The 18,717-nt window shown below is 38.4% G+C and overlaps 2 long non-coding RNA genes across 2 annotated transcripts in view; one reads left to right on the forward strand and one right to left on the reverse strand.

Moving 5' to 3' along the window:
- LOC102808397 (uncharacterized) overlaps positions 1-17,860 on the forward strand; it is a 40,073-nt gene extending 22,213 nt beyond the window's left edge. Inside the window, exons 2-3 of the long non-coding RNA XR_438064.2 lie at positions 13,025-13,146; positions 17,571-17,860. This is a non-coding gene — a long non-coding RNA (uncharacterized LOC102808397). The remainder of the gene's footprint in view (positions 1-13,024; positions 13,147-17,570) is intronic.
- The window catches only part of LOC144350121 (uncharacterized), a 39,742-nt gene that overhangs the window by 10,567 nt on the left and 10,458 nt on the right, over positions 1-18,717 (reverse strand). The gene's annotated exons all lie outside the window — the stretch shown is intronic.

Raw genomic sequence — 18,717 nt, forward strand, 5'->3', positions numbered from 1 at the left:
ACGCTTTGACTCAAATACACTACGTTATGTCTCAAATACACTACGTTTTTGATTCAAATACACTACGTTTTGACTCAAATGCACTACGTTTTTTTGTTTACTCAAATTGTACTACTCTCTTTGACTCAAATACATTTACGCCTGTGGAGAATGTTTTTTTTTTTTAATGTAACAGGAACTGACGAAAAATTGAATCGACCTGTCGCGTCACGGTGTTCAACACACCGGGGAGTCTGAAAAACATCGATACTAGGTCTGACTTTTTTCCAAGGTGTCCGGGATCTTTGAATCAACTCGTCCATTCTCCACTACATTACCGCTGTACGTCGCCAAGGACCAAGTCGCTTATTGATAATGTATCGATTTATGGTTGTTCTTCAACGTTCCGTACCATACTACCTTTTTCTAATTACATATTACCGGCTTTCTGTGATTGTGTGGAAAACTGCGTGAAATGCACGCAATCATATGAAATCTACCCTGACTACGTAGAAAAAAAAATGGCGGATATAAGACAAACGTACGAAATCTCCGCTGGTGTAGTTGATGTGCTGTCACCTCTCAGCGTAGCGATCGATCGACCGTCTGAGAAGAAACGACTGCCTGCTCATCAACGGTGTCGAAATCAGGGTTAAGCTAAGTTTGGCAGTCAGTCGAGTGTGGATTGTGTGTAGAGAATACGAGGTGACAGGCGCAGCTGCTCACACTGACTGACAGAGAGGGCAGGAATGCTAGCGCAGCGTGACAAATTTGACAGCATTGGGCAGGTGTCACGTGATCCAATCATGTGACGCTTCAACAAGCAAACTTGCTTGAGATGTTCGGTGTGTACATTCTTGTGCACGCGCTGAAGAGCGGCTTGGTGACTGACAACAATTACTATTACGGTGTTGATTTCTACCACTCATGACTGTCTGGCACTTTCAAGTGTGAAATGTAAACTTCAAATTCAGAGGCAGTCTCAACAATGAATGTCGACCTCGAAGCCACGAAATATACGTTGTCAAATACGCCCCAAGATATAACGGTCGTTTTACCGATTTTTTGTAAAGGGCGGCAGTCGTCGCACCGCGTCCTGTTCGATATGGGACTCATAGCGACGTATACAACGCTTGTAAAATACATTGTTTATTTACATGAAATTCGAACACGCGCAGCGCGACGATCACCGCGCTTTAAATCTACGGAATGCTTAGTTGCATATGTGTTCTCAAATATTACTCCTTGTTTTCTCTCATTTTGGATCATAAAAATATCGATGCGATTGAAATTACCAAAAGCACAGCTAATTAAAAATACAGTATGGACAAGTCTAAATATATTATACTATCAATATTATGATGGCGGGAGATATTATTTTTAGCACTCCGGAATAGTTTCTATTAAATTTAAAATGGATTCACAAATGTCAAAGATTGCAGTATGGAGCTACTTAAATAGAGATAGAAATATTTCACAACAAATCTCTTTCAGTTTTAACACGTGATCAGTGTGTTGCATAGTGTCCCAGCAGCAAGTGCTTGTCACTGTAGCGCTTGTCAGCCAAATCCCAGAGTTGTGTTTTAATGATATTTGAATGACATTGAATTTCTGTTGGATGTTATTATAGGTGTTAATTATGCAAATTGGTTATGATCCAGGTTTTATTTCTTGTTTTACAATCAATTTCCGATACAGATATTAACCTTCGAAATGATAAAGTATTAATTGTCTCAAAGTCATGGAATTTCCAAAAATATAGCTGTGTTTTTTGTGCTGGCACCTATTGTTTTCATGGCTACTTAACTCTTCGAGCACAATTATTTTTCTCATTAAAAAAGTAATATTTAAAATTTTAAAGTTTTTTTTTTATGAATTAATTAACCCAAAAACTGTTGAAGTTATCGAAAAAGGTTATACACGTGTTTTTGAATGAAATTTGACAAACGTCATTATATCACATTTTTTGGAGGGATGATATTCCTTTTCCCGAAGAGAATTGAAATAAATAAATAAATAAATAAATAAATAAATAAATAAACACTTTTATCGTTGAGTCTAAAAAAATATGGTGGAGATATCTTGTTTCATATCTCCAATTGAAGGCTCGTGAAATACATTATTATTGATTCAAATCGTGCCCAAAATAAGCATATTAATAAAGTTGCAATTTTTTTTTCTTCAGCTCGGTGTTCAGGGGAATTGTTTTGAAAAATAGCATAATATTTGGGGGAAATTCCTCAAAATACGAGAGTGTTACATACACGAGAGTGTTGTCCCGGATTACCATGGAGATTGTACATAATAAACCAAGGGAGCTTGTCATGCAATTTATGACAAACTTCGAATGGTATAAGTTATATGAGTAGTCTTCCGCCTCAAGTCCGATATTAATTATGCCTTTAAAAGTCAATAACTAAGAATAAAGTGTTCTGCAATATTGTATAATAGTTAAATCTTTGCGTAGACAATTTCATAACAATTTCATAGTGAAGAATTAGCATCTTTCTAGTCTCATGTTGGTTCTTTGTGCTCCCATGGCAACGACTAATCACTGCACCAAGGTGTCTCTATTTATTAGTCCGCTTTGTTATGCTAATGAGGGTCATTATAATGCTAACTATTAACGTCACCGAAATATGTTCATTTCACCCGGAGCCGTAAATTGTTTGCAGATTTGAAAAGAGTTGAAAGTAAACAACCAAAATGTGTCGATTTAGAAGCGTTGTCATGCCAGTGTGTGGTATTGTCGACAAAAGGTGTAAACAGTCAATTTTAGGCGCGCTCACAAAACGTGTAATTAAAGTAAAAATAATCACCCGGGAAAAGATACAGTTGACCTTCAGCACCTCCCGGGCAATGAAGCCACGTATCGCTCGTGTAATGGTGGCGTTCCCGCCAAAATACAACATTGAATGGGAATTCTTGGCTACCCATAAATCTAGCGATTGAATTTGACGGGCCATTTGTAACGGGACCGGAATCCTAACATCAGCATATCTCCCTGGCAACCAATGATACATGTCACATCCTGGTGTCCGACCTCTGACCTTTGCAGTGGCTGGGCAAAAAACAACACGTACTGCCCCTGGCTATTAAGATTCCTCGTCAGAAAACGATACATAAATCGTGCCTAGTTTTGAAAACATGGGTAATACTACTGACTGAGTATCACGCTATACGTCACTTCCGTTATATGAACCAGGATGCACCCTGACGGTATTGCGAATAAAAGAATATTTTTTTAAAAAAACTTTGACTAGATTCACTCCCTTTCATCTTAATTCGTATTATGCGTTTTATATTATATCACCCACTTAAAAAATGTAAAACTTAAAATTGTTTTTATGGCAACCAATATCATATGCTAGTTTAACGATCGGATGGAGTAGATGGAAGCCGCCGGTCTGGCACTGTGATATAGACAGTTGTTATCTTAATAGTTTGTAAATTAAATTGAAATTTAGAGTTTAATAATATCTACATTAAGGTATCGTAGCACAAGTCTGTGTCTTACATTACAAATTAAGTTTCTATAAAATTACTCCACAACGTAAGCGTAATAAAATAATTTATGAATTGATCAATTTGATATTTACCATTATGCTTTTTTTGAAACTAAAAACGACGTGGATTCCACCACGTGCAAATATTTTTGAATAACCTGCGTGCTTCAGTGATGTCTTTCCAGTGAACTTTTGTAAACAGCAATGAGATTATTGAAGTAGACGTATAAAAAAACATAACTGACATGTCATTAATTATTTGCATAAAAAAATAACAGAGACAAACTAAATTAAAAGGCGGCAGTCGTCACGCCTCGTCCTGTTCGATATGGGACTCATAGCGACGTATACAACGCGTGTAAAATACATTGTTTATTTACATGGAATTCGAACACGCGCTGCACGACGACCACCGCGCTTTAAACTAAATTATTATAAAAAAACAAAAAAAAAACAGTTAATAGTTATAAACAATTATAGTGAAAATTCCAGAAGCAGTTTTTCTACAACAACCAAATAAATCATTCAATTAAATTTGTATATACATTGTAACTGAGCAGATGACGTCACTGCTTTCAAGTCTGTATTACTGAAGAACAACAGTCCATCTGAATGTAACTACCTTTAATTTATTTCTAGTACTTTGTGACCAACAACACTCACATTGTTTTGAGATATACAGACATGGGCCCCTAACCCATACAGTACAGACACGTCCCAATAACAATCATACTTGTGAGAGGACGAACCTCACAGAACACCACATTATACCAGATATATGTATTAGTACAGGAGCCTTTCCCAAATACATTTTCAGAACAGCGCAATTTCGCTTCTTGTAAAAATAATTTACACTCTGTGAAATGATAGACAATGGTATCTCAGCGCTGCCTGACGTTGATATATCGGCTAATGGTGGTGTGATACCTACAAATAATGTGTTATAAAGAGAGCGTGACACCATGGTGATGACACCAATTATAAACAACACGTCCACGCTTGTATCATAGTAACATCCGTTGCTATGGCCAGAATTAAATTATGTTTAGTCGTACATAGAGAAATACGAGCGCGCTAACAATATGAATTTGTAGGTTTCACACTACCATTTGAGTTTTATCCAGGCGAAACAGTGGCGGACCCAGAGGGGGGGGGGCATGGCCCGTCCCAAACGCATGACGATTCATACCATCTGGATTACGCATAGCTTCTCTGCAGTTTACGCTCCGTATATCTTAAGCGAAGCTTGGACCCCCCCCCCCAATACATTTTGCTGGATCCGCCATTGAGGCGAAATGTACTGATACAGTAATTTTATTTTCACTCAAGTCATATTTGAAGTCAAACTTTAATATTATGTGTAATACAAAAATACAAATTCAATTTGTTTGTGTTTTTTTTTTGGTGAGCAACTGACATTTCTACAATTAACAGCTATGCGTATTGTGTCAGTGACAGTAAGGCTTCATTTCTTTTTAAAGAAACTTGCGTACTGTGGTGATATATTACTATCAATCATTTAACGCATAATGGCATTGTCATTGTAGTATGACACATATATGTAGTATATTTTATTCCATGGAGATTTTAATTGTATCGCGAGACGTACATTGTCGTCTATGGGGGAATTTAATTGTAGTAGGAGACCTGGACAGTGTCGTCTATGGGGAGTTTAGTTGTAGTATGAATCCTGTACATTGTATTTCCTGTGTATTGTTTTCTACGGAGGCTTTTATTGTAATATGATTATTCAGAATTATATTAATAATTATACATGTTACCGGGCCTATCACAGATTCGCTTAAAATAAATGCTATTTTTTAAGACAACGATAAGAAACAACATGAAATGGGAGATTTCAGCGTGATATGTTCACACAACTACAAACAGATAATTCGATGGATTTATCAAGTACAAGATAAAACAAAACGTAATTTGTCGAGTTGTGGAGTAATGTTTTGAGTAATGGCTTTTGCAGCTCTATCTAAGCTGCGTCGAGTCAGCGATATGCCAGGCAGTCAAACCTCACCCCATCCCATCACAGTACAAGAACAGCCATATTTGTTATATTTTCTTTATCAGTTTGGCGGAGAAAGGATAATTTTTTAACGTAGAATCGATCAGCAGCATGATGTTTTTAGTAATTGCTCGAGTCCGGCAAATTGTCTTATGTCATATTAGTCTGGCGTTTTTTTTTTAAAGTTCCACAGTGAATCAATCACTGTCGGTGCTACCCTGATATCGTTACTTCGATCTCATTCTCTGCAGTGGCGTCCTCGCCCCAAATCATCGACTACATCGTGTAATCAATGATGATAATTATAATGGCGCGGAATATAGTTAATTTCCGATGCCCGAGATACTAAAACAATATCTCACTCGGGAACAAAATCATCATTCAGTAAATGGTAGTTGTGTTGCATTGCGTCATGTTGGATGCGGTTTCTAGGCAACGACACATAACGCGTGGACATTACACTGCTTGTATAACGCGTATTTCTGGTGGTCGTTTTTTTTTTTTAATTCACTTGGTTAGGTCATATACTTAGGGTAATTAGGGTCCGAGATAATTTTTATACTATCAATATTTATTCCTATGTAATAAAACACATTTGTTTTATTTTATGGGCAAATTTCTAAATGATGACTTGTCAATGTTTAATATTTGTCAACAGCGAAAAGCGTTTTGATGTGTGATTTAAAACATTTTTTTAAAAATAATCGACCAAACTACTTTCGAGATCTCGCGGAGTAGGGCAGAGTCACGCGACTTTTGTTCGCCCCTTCTCAATGTTCCATTTTTTACCGCCATCGCGTCCAAAAGAATAATGACCATCAATTGTACTTAATTGAGCCAATATTCCATATTAGTTCAGAGTCCGGCAATTTGGACACGTTCTGGAATTCTTAATAGCCTACACACAAGGACACCTCAAATAACGAAAAGAATTTGCAATCATAGTTTCGACCTAGGCTGTACGCCTAGCTAAACTGTACTCTTTCCATTCAGAGTCATTAGGAAAAATCACTAGACCAACTAATCGCCACGTATCCGTGCCTGTCGTCTCTGCGACGACTCGGTTTAAATATTTGAAACCTTGGGATCAGAGCAGAACAAACCACATAAAATACGTAATATATTATTCACAAATGCAGACTGTGAAACAAGCGAAAGAATCAAATAATTTCGGTGTTCTGGAACAGGTGACGTTTGTTCGAATATGCCAGGAACTTGTTTGCTCGTTCGCAGCTGGCTTATAACGGACCGGCTCACCGGTTCATGTCCAACACATTTTACAACAAATAATGAGAAATGTTTACGGTATTTCAAATGTTTAGTTTATCACTAAGATGTAATATGGTGGTTGGGTATTAAGACAAGTATTTTAGTGATTCAAACTAGACTAGACTCGAACGAGGATGATACAAAATTGCCGACTTGGTACGTACTCGTGCAATAATACCCGGTGACAATGAAACCCGCTACATATGTGAGCATAGCTTTATTATTAGGGATGTGAGACGTTTTATATAACCTAAAGTTGCATACACGCTTAAGCAATATATGAAAAATCTGTAAAATGTTTGTTTTTTAAATAAAACAATATATTAAATGAAGATATATTCCGAAAGAAGTTTTCACATATTTCATTTTGTGAGTACTAGGGGGTATTTTCCCTCTAATACACAAACCTATAATGTAACTGGCCTTTAATAACATAGGTGTTTATTGTTCTAACTAATCTTAAAGGGTGGTGGTCGTCGCGCCGCGCATGTGTGACATGTGTGTTTATAAACGTTGATATTCCCACAATCCAATGCGCTCTTCTAATGGAAATCACGAGTACGAGTTTTGATTTGGGCGCGACGTACACTAATTACCGCTGGTGACTCCTTCGATACCTTCCAATCACCAACGATTATATAGTTGAAGCGTAGAAACGTGTCAGTTTGTATTCGCTGGTCTGTGCAACAGTCAAAGTCGCCATCTTATGAAACCCATATCTCGCACATGCGCGGCTCGACGACCACCGCCCTTTAATTTAAGACGGCTGCCTAATTTGATATTCTGTACTCATTTCTTTTTTTGTACACCCATAATATCAACTTCTCACAGTGTTCATATTGTCCAAGGAGTTTTCTCTCACAGATTCGCAAAATAGGAATGCAACTTTAACAGCAGATACTCGATATACTTCCCATTTCACTGTCTTTTCTAACACTTCTACATTGGCGGCCGTCGACAGCATTAAATATGTATCGATGCTAATAAAATCGATCGTTGTTCTTATCTCGATCTAATTTCTTGATCAAGCTCTGCTTCAGTCAGCTAGCCAATCAACATTCCTGTGTAATCAAGTTCAGAGCACATTTGTAAGATTTTCATCAACAATTTATTTTAGATTGTCAACATCTTTTATAGATTTGTGACGGAAACAATCCATTAAAGTAGACAATTTCGAAAACATGTGTTGGATAGAAAAACTGACATCATACTAAACCGAAATCAGTTGTATATACGCTCATTATTCTTTGTACGCGGAGTATATTTTAACCTTCCCACAGAATAAACCCACATTCTGCATTCAAGAAATGTTGACATGCAACCAAGGAGATTTGATGTCAAATTGGCTCAAAGTCTCAAAAAATATTACAAGAAACACTTACAAATTGTTGCGTCTACTTATAGCGAGAAAAACATATGGTTCAAGCAATTGTAACTGGTAAAATTAAACTATGTAAAGTTGAATTCGTGTTCGCAAATTCTAATTGCAACTTTCAATTCAACTTGCAAAATATAAATCACGTGATATTCTGTCCGATTAAGTCGTCAACTTTTAGCCTCGTTCGAAGTTGGTTTACGGCACACGCGGTCACCGCCCCAAGGGAGAAGATATTTTTCAGGATTTCCTGCACTGCAGCGGTGTACTAAAAAGATGATTTGTGAACGATTATAGAGATTATTATACAACCAGATACCAACGAGTTGGTTAAAAGTCTTTGATCACGTACATAAAATACCACGTGACAGCGGAATCCCGGAATAGTAAATCAGTCGCCGTTTTGTTAGGCGTTCACTTGAAATGATGAACACTTTACCTACGCCTGAGCACAGTATAGGAAATGCGTGTCAAAGATAAGCCCCAATCCCCAAGCACAAAAAAAAAAAAAAGTCACAAAACGTGTTACGGTAGAAGTTGATACTCCGATATAAAAATTCTCAAAATGTACCCATTTTTTATTATATGTTGATTAAAAAATTGTCTGCTTATTTTGCAGCTATATTGTATTTCAAAGAAAATTAAACATTGCGAAACATCTTCATTTATAATATAGACTAATCACAACCATAGGATATGTACTCACTACTGTATACACATTCTAGCGACATCTAGAGAAAAACAAACTTATTTCTGAATAGTGTGAGTGTCCCGGCTCTGTGCCTGTATTTGTGGATCGTCCATTCTATTGAACTAGATTTAATAACAGTTATAAAACTCACAGCAGTATGGGGACTAGTCATCTCACGTCATGTATAATAGAAAACTTTATTTTTATTTAAGCGCGCTCTATCTTTTTTAATTTTTTAGTGCTAATATCGCTGAACACGTTCTATACAACTGTTGATTTTTGAAAATGCGTTAAGAAAGTGTCACATTGCATTGTGGTCTTTTTTTACCAGCAATATAAGTACTTACTACCTTGGCAAGGATTAAGTTAACTTAGTGAATGATTTAGAAATGTACCATCAAGACATTCTCTTTTCTGTTGTCATATATGTGATTCGATACACCCATTTCTTGACTGATTTTTAAAATCTCTTTCATCGGTTTCAATTAAATTATTATACACCATTTTGCTTGAAAGATTTGTTAAATGTTTTTTGTACCAGGCGGCATATAATGTCACTGTTCCTCTCTCCTGAAGTGCGAGTGGCACACAATGCCGTTTTCCATGGCCAGCCATATTCATGTTTGGGACTACATAACAGGGCTGTGCGACCATCTCTCTATGAAAATGGCAATTTAATGCGCTATCATGGTGCCAACCTGCGCCTGTAGACCTTACTCAAAATTCACCCAAAGTCGCATTCGTTAGTGAACGAATCTCTACCAGCGGAATTGGTCTCCCCATTGAGTCTGTGGCACACTCACCTTTGCGGAGTAGGGGTGGACCCCTTTTGTTGTCCAGGCTAAGATGGGATTTGGATGTCAAATTGGTTATATTTTTATTGTACGAAGTGAAGTGAGGTTAATACTTTATAGCAATTGTCTAGTAAATGGGGATTGAAGCAATGGAAGCAAAGTCTACAATCGTGTGTAACCAAAACATCTCGTAAAAATGTTAATAATTATAATATTTAGTTTGGCATATGTTATCCAATTGCCATGGCAATAGTCAATGAATCCTTTGACTGTATCAGTGTGTTTACACTAGATATTATGTCCATGACACCCTATTAACACGATGACGTAATTGTTACGTTCGTCATAGCGTAAACTAAACAATATTGTCCAACGACAACGAAACAATAAACATCGTCTGTGCCAAATGATGTTACTCTCAAGTACAACCGTGGCACCGGGTGTCGTAGTTTCAACTCAAATCTGGTTTAGATCCGTACCTTGGCCGGGTGTGGTACAGACTCGACCACAGCAGACGAAAATCGCTAGGCGAGACTGAGAGTCATTCTCGTTTTCTGTGGCAATATGCACTCGCATTTGGGAAAATAATAGGCCAGGGGAGTGACACCCAGAGACCGGAACAGTGGCCAGAACGATGTGAAATTTCGGGAAAAAAATAAAATACAGAAATTGTAATATCTTACAGCGATAGAACAGATATGACAGAAGTGAGTTTGTTATCTAAGCGACACAGAGCCTATCGTCAATTACATTTGTCGTTGCAAAAACACAAACTTTAATACTATGTCTGTGCGTCCCCCTCGGTGCAAGCGCAAAACCAATTGAACTGACGTCCTGCAAGTCTCTTATATACTTTAACAACGGACCAAAGCAACTGACAAGTGAACACACAAATAAAATGACAGCAGGAGAAATGTTATTACTGTTAAATTTTGATATATTTTATGATATAACGCTTACAACAACAAAAAACACATTTTTCATTAGAAATTAGGAAGGATGGGAGTGTTAGAAGAAGTAAATAAAACCTAGAGTTTGAAACCAGTATGCAGAATACATTTATGAAAACAGAAAAGTTATAAAAACAATTATGAAATTACACCTACATAAATCCGGAAAAATTGAAAGTCTAAACAAATTGAAGGGAAAAAACATTTTGCACAGTTGTCTCTCCCCTGATGGTCAAACTCTTAGTTTTAGTTTCCTTTTTTCGCTAGCGCCTGAAATTTAGTCAACGGGATAAAATTATTGCATCCGACACTACTGTACTGATAAGAGCTTCGACAGATATATACATGCCAGAGTGAATCATAATTTAAACTCCCATTAGATTACAATGTACAGCTCTCCATAGACGACAATGTACAGCTCCCCATAGACGACAATGTACAGCTCCCCATAGACGACAATGTACAGGTCTCCATAGACGACAATGTACAGCTCCCCATAGACGACAGTGTACAGTTCCCCATAGATGACAATGTACAATTACCCATAGACGACAATGTACAGGTCTCCATAGACGACAATGTACAGCTCCCCATAGATGACAATGTACAGGTCTCCATAGATGACAATGTACAGGTCTCCATAGACGACAATGTACAGGTCTCCATAGATGACAATGTACAGGTCTCCATAGATGACAATGTACAGCTCCCCATAGACGACAGTGTACAGTTCCCCATAGATGACAATGTACAGCTCCCCGTAGACGACAATGTACAGCTCCCCATAGATGACAATGTACAGCTCCCCATAGACGACAATGTACAGTTACCCATAGACGACAATGTACAGCTCCCCGTAGACGACAATGTACAGCTCCCCGTAGACGACAATGTACAAGTCTCCATAGACGACAATATAGAGCTCCCCATAGACGACAATGTACAGGTCTCCATAGATGACATTATAGAGCTCCATAGACGACAATGTTCAAGTCTCACACACTACAATTGAACTTCCCATAGCCGACAATATAGAGCTCCCCATAGACGACAATGTACAAGTCTCCATAGACGACAATATAGAGCTCCCCATAGACGACAAAGTACAGGTCTCCATAGATGACAATTTAGAGCTCCATAGACGACAATGTTCAGGTCTCACACACTACAATTAAACTTCCCATAGCCGAAAATGTACAGCTCCCCATAGACGACAATGTACAAGTCTCCATAGACTACAATATAGAGCTCCCCATAGATGACAATGTTCAGGTCTCACACACTACAATTACACTTCCCATAGACGACAATGTACAGCTCTCCATAGACGACAATGTACAAGTCTCCATAGACTACAATATAGAGCTCCCCATAGACGACAATGTTCAGGTCTCACGCACTACAATTAAACTTCCCATAGACGACAATGTACAGCTCCCCATAGACGACAATATAGAACTCCCAATAGACGACAATGTTCAGGTCTCCATAGACGACAATATAGAGCTCCCCGTAGACGACAATGTTCAGGTCTCCATAAACAACAATATAAAGCTCCCCAAAGGCGACAATGTTCAGGTCTCACGCACTGCAATTAAACTTCCCATAGACGACAATGTACAGGTCTCCATAGACGACAATGTACAGGTCTCCATAGACGACAATATAGAGCTCCCCATAGACGACAATGTTCAGGTCTCACACACTGCAATTACACTTCCCATAGACGACAATGTACAGCTCTCCATAGACGCTAATATAGAGCTCTTTATAGATGACAATGTTCAGGTCTCACACATTACAATTAAACTTCCCGTAGACGACAATGTACAGGTCTCCATAGACGACAAAATAGAGCTCCCCATCGACGACAATTTACAGGTCTCACAAACTACAATTAAACTCCAGATAGACAAAAATGTACAGCTCCCCATACACGACAATGTACAGCTCCCCATAGACGACAATTTACAGGTCTCACACACTGCAATTAAACTTCCCATAGACGGCAATGTACAGGTCTCCATAGACGACAATGTTCAGGTCTCACACATTACAATTGAACTCCCCATAGACAACAATGTACAGGTCTCCATAGACGACAATATAAAGCACCCTATCGTCGACAATTTACAGGTCTCACAAACTACAATTAAACTCCAGATAGACAATAATGTACAGCTCCCCATACACGACAATGTACAGCTCCCATAGACGACAGTTTACAGGTCTCACACACTGCAATTAAACTTCCCATAGACGACATTGTACAGGTCTCCATAGACGACAATATAGAGCTCCCCATAGACAAAAATGTTCAGGTCTTACACACTACAATTAAACTCCCTATATAGGACATGTATAGGATTCACACAATATTATCTATTTAAAAAAAATATTCGTAAGGATAAAAGTTAACATTGTTTGTTTTGTGGCTTTTCAGACTATTCATCAGAAACTGGTCAAAGTTATTGTGTCTGAGGTCAATGCACTGCAGGATGGATAGAAACGTGTGACAACGCGGTGCAGGATGGGTAGTAACCGGAATTCATCTGTTATAAAACGGTAACATTAATAAATTAATTTCAGTACAATGTGATCTTGCAAGCTGCAACTTCTAGCTCACACAGTTAACATACAATGTGTTTCCCATTTGGATTGTGAAGCAAATTTGGTTAAACTGCAAATCAGAGGTCACCTTACAATCCATTTCGTGCTCATTCAGTTACTTGATTGGCTTGTAAGTTATATCTGACCGGGAAGCAAAGCATAGACAGTTTAAACAAGCAATGGGTTCCGCGATTGGCCTGTCTGTTTTATTAAGTCTTATGGTAGCAAATCAGAGACCATCTTGCAAGTCACATCTGTGGCACACAGTAAACATGCAAGGTGTCCCCTGATTGGCATGTCAGTTATATGTGTTAAGGTAGCAAATCAGAGACCATCTTACAAGTCACTCCAGAGACCATGTTGCTAGTCACTTTTAACTCTCACACCAAACAAGCAATGAGTTCTCTGATTGGCCTGTCAGTTATATGTGTTACTGAAGCCAATCAGAGACCATGTTGCTAGTCACTTTTAACTCTCATACCAAACAAGCAATGAGTTCTCTGATTGGCCTGTCAGTTATATGTGTTACTGAAGCCAATCAGAGACCATGTTGCTAGTCACTTTTAAATCTCACACCAAATAAGCAATGAGTTCTCTGATTGGCCTGTCAGTTTTATGTGCCACTGAAGCCAATCAGAGACCATGTTGCTAGTCACTTTTAACTCTCAGACGACCAAACAAACAATTAGTTCTCTGATTGGCCAGTCAGTTTTATGTGCCATTGAAGCCAATCAGAGACCATGTTGCTAGTCACTTTTAACTCTCACACCAAACAAGCAATGAGTTCTCTGATTGGCCTGTCAGTTATATGTGTTACTGAAGCCAATCAGAGACCATGTTGCTAGTCACTTTTAACTCTCACACCAAACAAGCAATAAGTTCTCTGATTGGCCTGTCAGTTATATGTGTTACTGAAGCCAATCAGAGACCATGTTGCTAGTCACTTTTAACTCTCATACCAAACAAGCAATGAGTTCTCTGATTGGCCTGTCAGTTATATGTGTTACTGAAGCCAATCAGAGACCATGTTGCTAGTCACTTTTAACTCTCATACCAAACAAGCAATGAGTTCTCTGATTGGCCTGTCAGTTATATGTGTTACTGAAGCCAATCAGAGACCATGTTGCTAGTCACTTTTAAATCTCACACCAAACAAGCAATGAGTTCTCTGATTGGCCTGTCAGTTATATGTGTTAATGAAGCCAATCAGAGACCATGTTGCTAGTCACTTTTAACTCTCACACCAAACAAGCAATGAGTTCTCTGATTGGCCTGTCAGTTATATGTGTTACTGAAGCCAATCAGAGACCATGTTGCTAGTCACTTTTAAATCTCACACCAAACAAGCAATGAGTTCTCTGATTGGCCTGTCAGTTTTATGTGCCACTGAAGCCAATCAGAGACAATGTTGCTAGTCACTTTTAACTCTCAGACGACCAAACAAACAATTAGTTCTCTGATTGGCCAGTCAGTTTTATGTGCCATTGAAGCCAATCAGAGACCATGTTGCTAGTCACTTTTAACTCTCACACCAAACAAGCAATGAGTTCTCTGATTGGCCTGTCAGTTATATGTGTTACTGAAGCCAATCAGAGACCATGTTGCTAGTCACTTTTAACTCTCATACCGAACAAGCAATGAGTTTTCTGATTGGCCTGCCAGTGTTATGTGCAACTGAAGCCAATCAGAGACCATGTAACTTTTAAGTCGCATACCAAACAAACAATTAGTTCTCTGATTGGCCAGTCAGTTTTATGTGCCATTGAAGCCAATCAGAGACCATGTTGCTAGTCACTTTTAACTCTCACACCAAACAAGCAATTAGTTCTCTGATTGGCCAGTCAGTTTTATGTGCCATTGAAGCCAATCAGAGACCATGTTGCTAGTCACTTTTAACTCTCACACCAAACAAGCAATGAGTTCTCTGATTGGCCTGTCAGTTATATGTGTTACTGAAGCCAATCAGAGACGATGTTGGTAGTCACTTTTAACTCTCATACCGAACAAGCAATGAGTTTTCTGATTGGCCTGCCAGTGTTATGTGCAACTGAAGCCAATCAGAGACCATGTAACTTTTAAGTCGCATACCATACAAGCAATATGTTTTCTGATTGGCCGGCTTGTTGTATGTGCAACTGAAGCCAATCAAAGACCATCTTGCAAGTCACTTCTAGGGCACACATGCAATCTTATTATTCTTATTAGTCACTTTTCTCCCACATTTTAAACATGAAATGTGTGCCTTGGTTGGCTTGTCAACTAGACATATCTAGTTCACACAGTAAACATGCTAGTTGCTTTAACGATTGAAAAAATAGGCAAGCAAATTAGATGCCACCTTGTAAGTCATTTAATTTACAAGTGAGATTATCCATAGTTGTCAAGGTAGTCCCAGATTGGTTTAGCCATTTTGCAAGACAGTTCATTTATATTTGGTAAAGGAGCAAGTCAGAGGTCAACCTGCAAATAACATCTAATTCAAACCGTATACAAGAGAGGTGTTTCGATTGTCTTTTATTTGTTTGCTGTCGTCTTCTTGAAATTCACTTCTAAGTCAGACAGTAAACAGGCAAGGTGGTCTCTGATTGGTTAGTCAATTATATGTAAACAGTCGTTGCGTTTTCTAATTGGCTAATCAGCTAGGTGTGGTTAAAAAGCAAATCACATGGTTCTTCTGGCTCACAATTAAACAAGAAAGTTGTTTCCTAGTTGGCCTAGCAGTTACATATGGCAGGGTTGGGAATCCGTGGCCACCTAGCATGTCACTACGAGCTCACACGGTAATTTAAGAATTTCTGATTGGCTTGTCAGGTGTAAAGCAAGCATATAGATGTTTCCCCGACTGACTGGTCTTGTAGTTGTTTGGAATGAATAACCAGACTGAAATATTCTGATCATAGTCGTTTGATAATGTTAATGAATTCTGAGACAATAAATAATAAATTCAATAAATGTGATATTATATAACCTACTTCGTTTATGATTAGTTTACCACGATAGAAAGATATACATTTTACATCAATGCAATGGCGACAGTCACTGAGACTCGTTGTCCCCGTGGGTCGGACGGATGCTTGGCTGTGATTTTCACTACATTCCTGCGAGGCTCGTCAATTGTCTAATGTTTGAACATTTGTCATTTTGTTGGTATTTCTACGAAATCAATTAGAAGTCAATAAAACATATTCTCCTTCTATTGAAAGGGCTACTGTAACCCACATCAATTTCCGTTTTCAGACATTATCCAATTTGAAACGTACTCAAAATAAAATAATGTACGAATAATGTATAAATAGATAAATAAAATAATAATGTGTTAGATAAAAATTTGTGAACTAAAAAATACACATATAAGAAGCACAGGGGTGATACATCATCATCAGCGGCAGCAGCGGCAGCAGTCCGGGTGGGATGGGCTACATGAGTGATGTAATTTGAGAACCCGATTCGTATTATTTTAAATTCAATGGGAATAAAGAAAAGTAGCATTCCGCCGACTTGTCGATTTGTTTTTTAAAAGATGGAGGTGGAAATACACACCTTCGTATAAACGGGTTTTATTTTACAGCATATAAATATATATTGTAACGCCTGGGACCCGGAATGTAAGGCAGATACAAGTCTTGATGTCACGTGACTTAAATCAATAACAATGGCAACTTAAGTGCAGTTAGAAGACACACAACATTTAAAAGATTAGAATGAATATATACGATAAGAACACCCGCAATCGCTTGGATACCAAGGAAGCCATTAACAACAACATTGCGGCGTGACCTACCCCCCCCCCCCCCACTAAAAAAGACTGTAAACTCTTCTATACAAGGCTGAGTCCTGCGTTTCAACTAGCAATAAAAATACAGAAGATTTCGTGTCGTCTATACATCACGTGACACGTACGTGAATAAATGTGTGTGGTGGGTGGGGAGGTACGACGATGATGGCGGCGTCGTACACGATGTCGGCGCGCGATTAGGTTCAATTTGTAGAACATGCCATCTTTGCCAAATCGTTAGATTTATCCAAATGGCGCAATAATTCCAAATAATTGTTTTTACTCGATTCTGGGATTTAGTCCTGACTACTACGGCATCTATGGATTAGGGGAAGGATCAATTTTTATGTGCATTGGAGATACGAAGAAACGAGCAATCACACATGCCGTCTCGCTAGGAGATATCGTCTTCAATCGTTGAAAGTAAAAAAAAATACAGATATAGAAGAAGAATTTAAACTGTTATAGGCATAAAATGAAAAGAGTCAAGTAGATGGAAAAAACATGAATCGAGATTATCAGTGGAGATAGTAAATACAAACAAACATACATGGTGTGAATTGTGACCGGGATTGTTTTAATTTGTTGCATAATTTCTTTACAGGTGTGAGAAATATCCGCAAACGAGTCTACCACTGAACATCGCCTTTATTTAAGTGGATGGCGGTACCCTGGCCCTGGGTATAGGTTTGACTGGCTTAGTACTGTGTAGATGGGCGTTCCGGTCGACTGATAGTAGGCATAGTAAACCATTTCGTGGTAAAGCCATTAGTTGTATCACTGGTGTTAGTTAAACTCAGTTTCTCTTCGCATTTTTTTTTGTCGTTTTCTATCAATTTTTGAATATGTACTTTTTTCTTCTTTGAAAACTAAACAAAGCACGTCTCAAATTTATGTTGGTATTGTATGTCAGCATTTCAAGCTTCCCGTTCTGTCAACGTCGTAATTTTAAAAGTAACCGTAAATGGTCAGCTGCCCCCTTCCCCCAATACCACCAACCTCGTGTATGCAAGTTTCACTCAGAAAGCGTGGGTCATAATCGCGACATTTTATGGTCAGACCAGAGATCTGTAGATTGGAGATTTACGTTTTCAGACTCACGCTCTTTCCGAATAGTATGATTATTGTTAGTTTTATGACCAATCAGGAAAGTGGAATAATAGAAAGAGTTGAAATTCTTCTTTGAAGGGTGTTTTATGGCATTCACATTAGCACGGGAAAGAATGCATTGAGCTAGAACATGAAGGAAGACAATAAGATCGGGCGGGGATCATTGGACGGGAGCGTCGGTCGTCGGCGCCACCGCAAACATAGTACTTCATGCCTTTTTCCTGTTTTTTAATCTCATCAATTCGAATTCGCAATTCAGAACCGTGCGTACAGAGACGGTGGCGTAATTCATTTGTGTCGTCTCCATTAGTGCGGCTTGACAAAAAATAGCGGCGATTGCATTGCTATAGCGAATAGAATGTCGCCGTTTCATTTTTTTCTGTCTCCCTGCCGTGGGAACCGACGAACAGAAGTAAGTAGTAGTTTATAACTTTTGATATACCTGTAGTCAATTTGAAATTCAAATAAAATTGAATAAAATAACATAAAATACAGGCATCGTAGTAGTGTTTGTAGACAATAGGCAGAGTATGTAGCGTTGATACTGTCAACTTTGTTATGAATAAAATGAGCGATACGGGATCTGTCAAAAAGACTCCGTATTGTGAATATATGCCACAATTCATCGCTCGTCGCTGAAA

This window comes from Saccoglossus kowalevskii, chromosome 20, assembly GCF_978046115.1.
Source record: "Saccoglossus kowalevskii chromosome 20, keSacKowa6.1, whole genome shotgun sequence".
Classification (NCBI taxonomy): domain Eukaryota; kingdom Metazoa; phylum Hemichordata; class Enteropneusta; family Harrimaniidae; genus Saccoglossus; species Saccoglossus kowalevskii.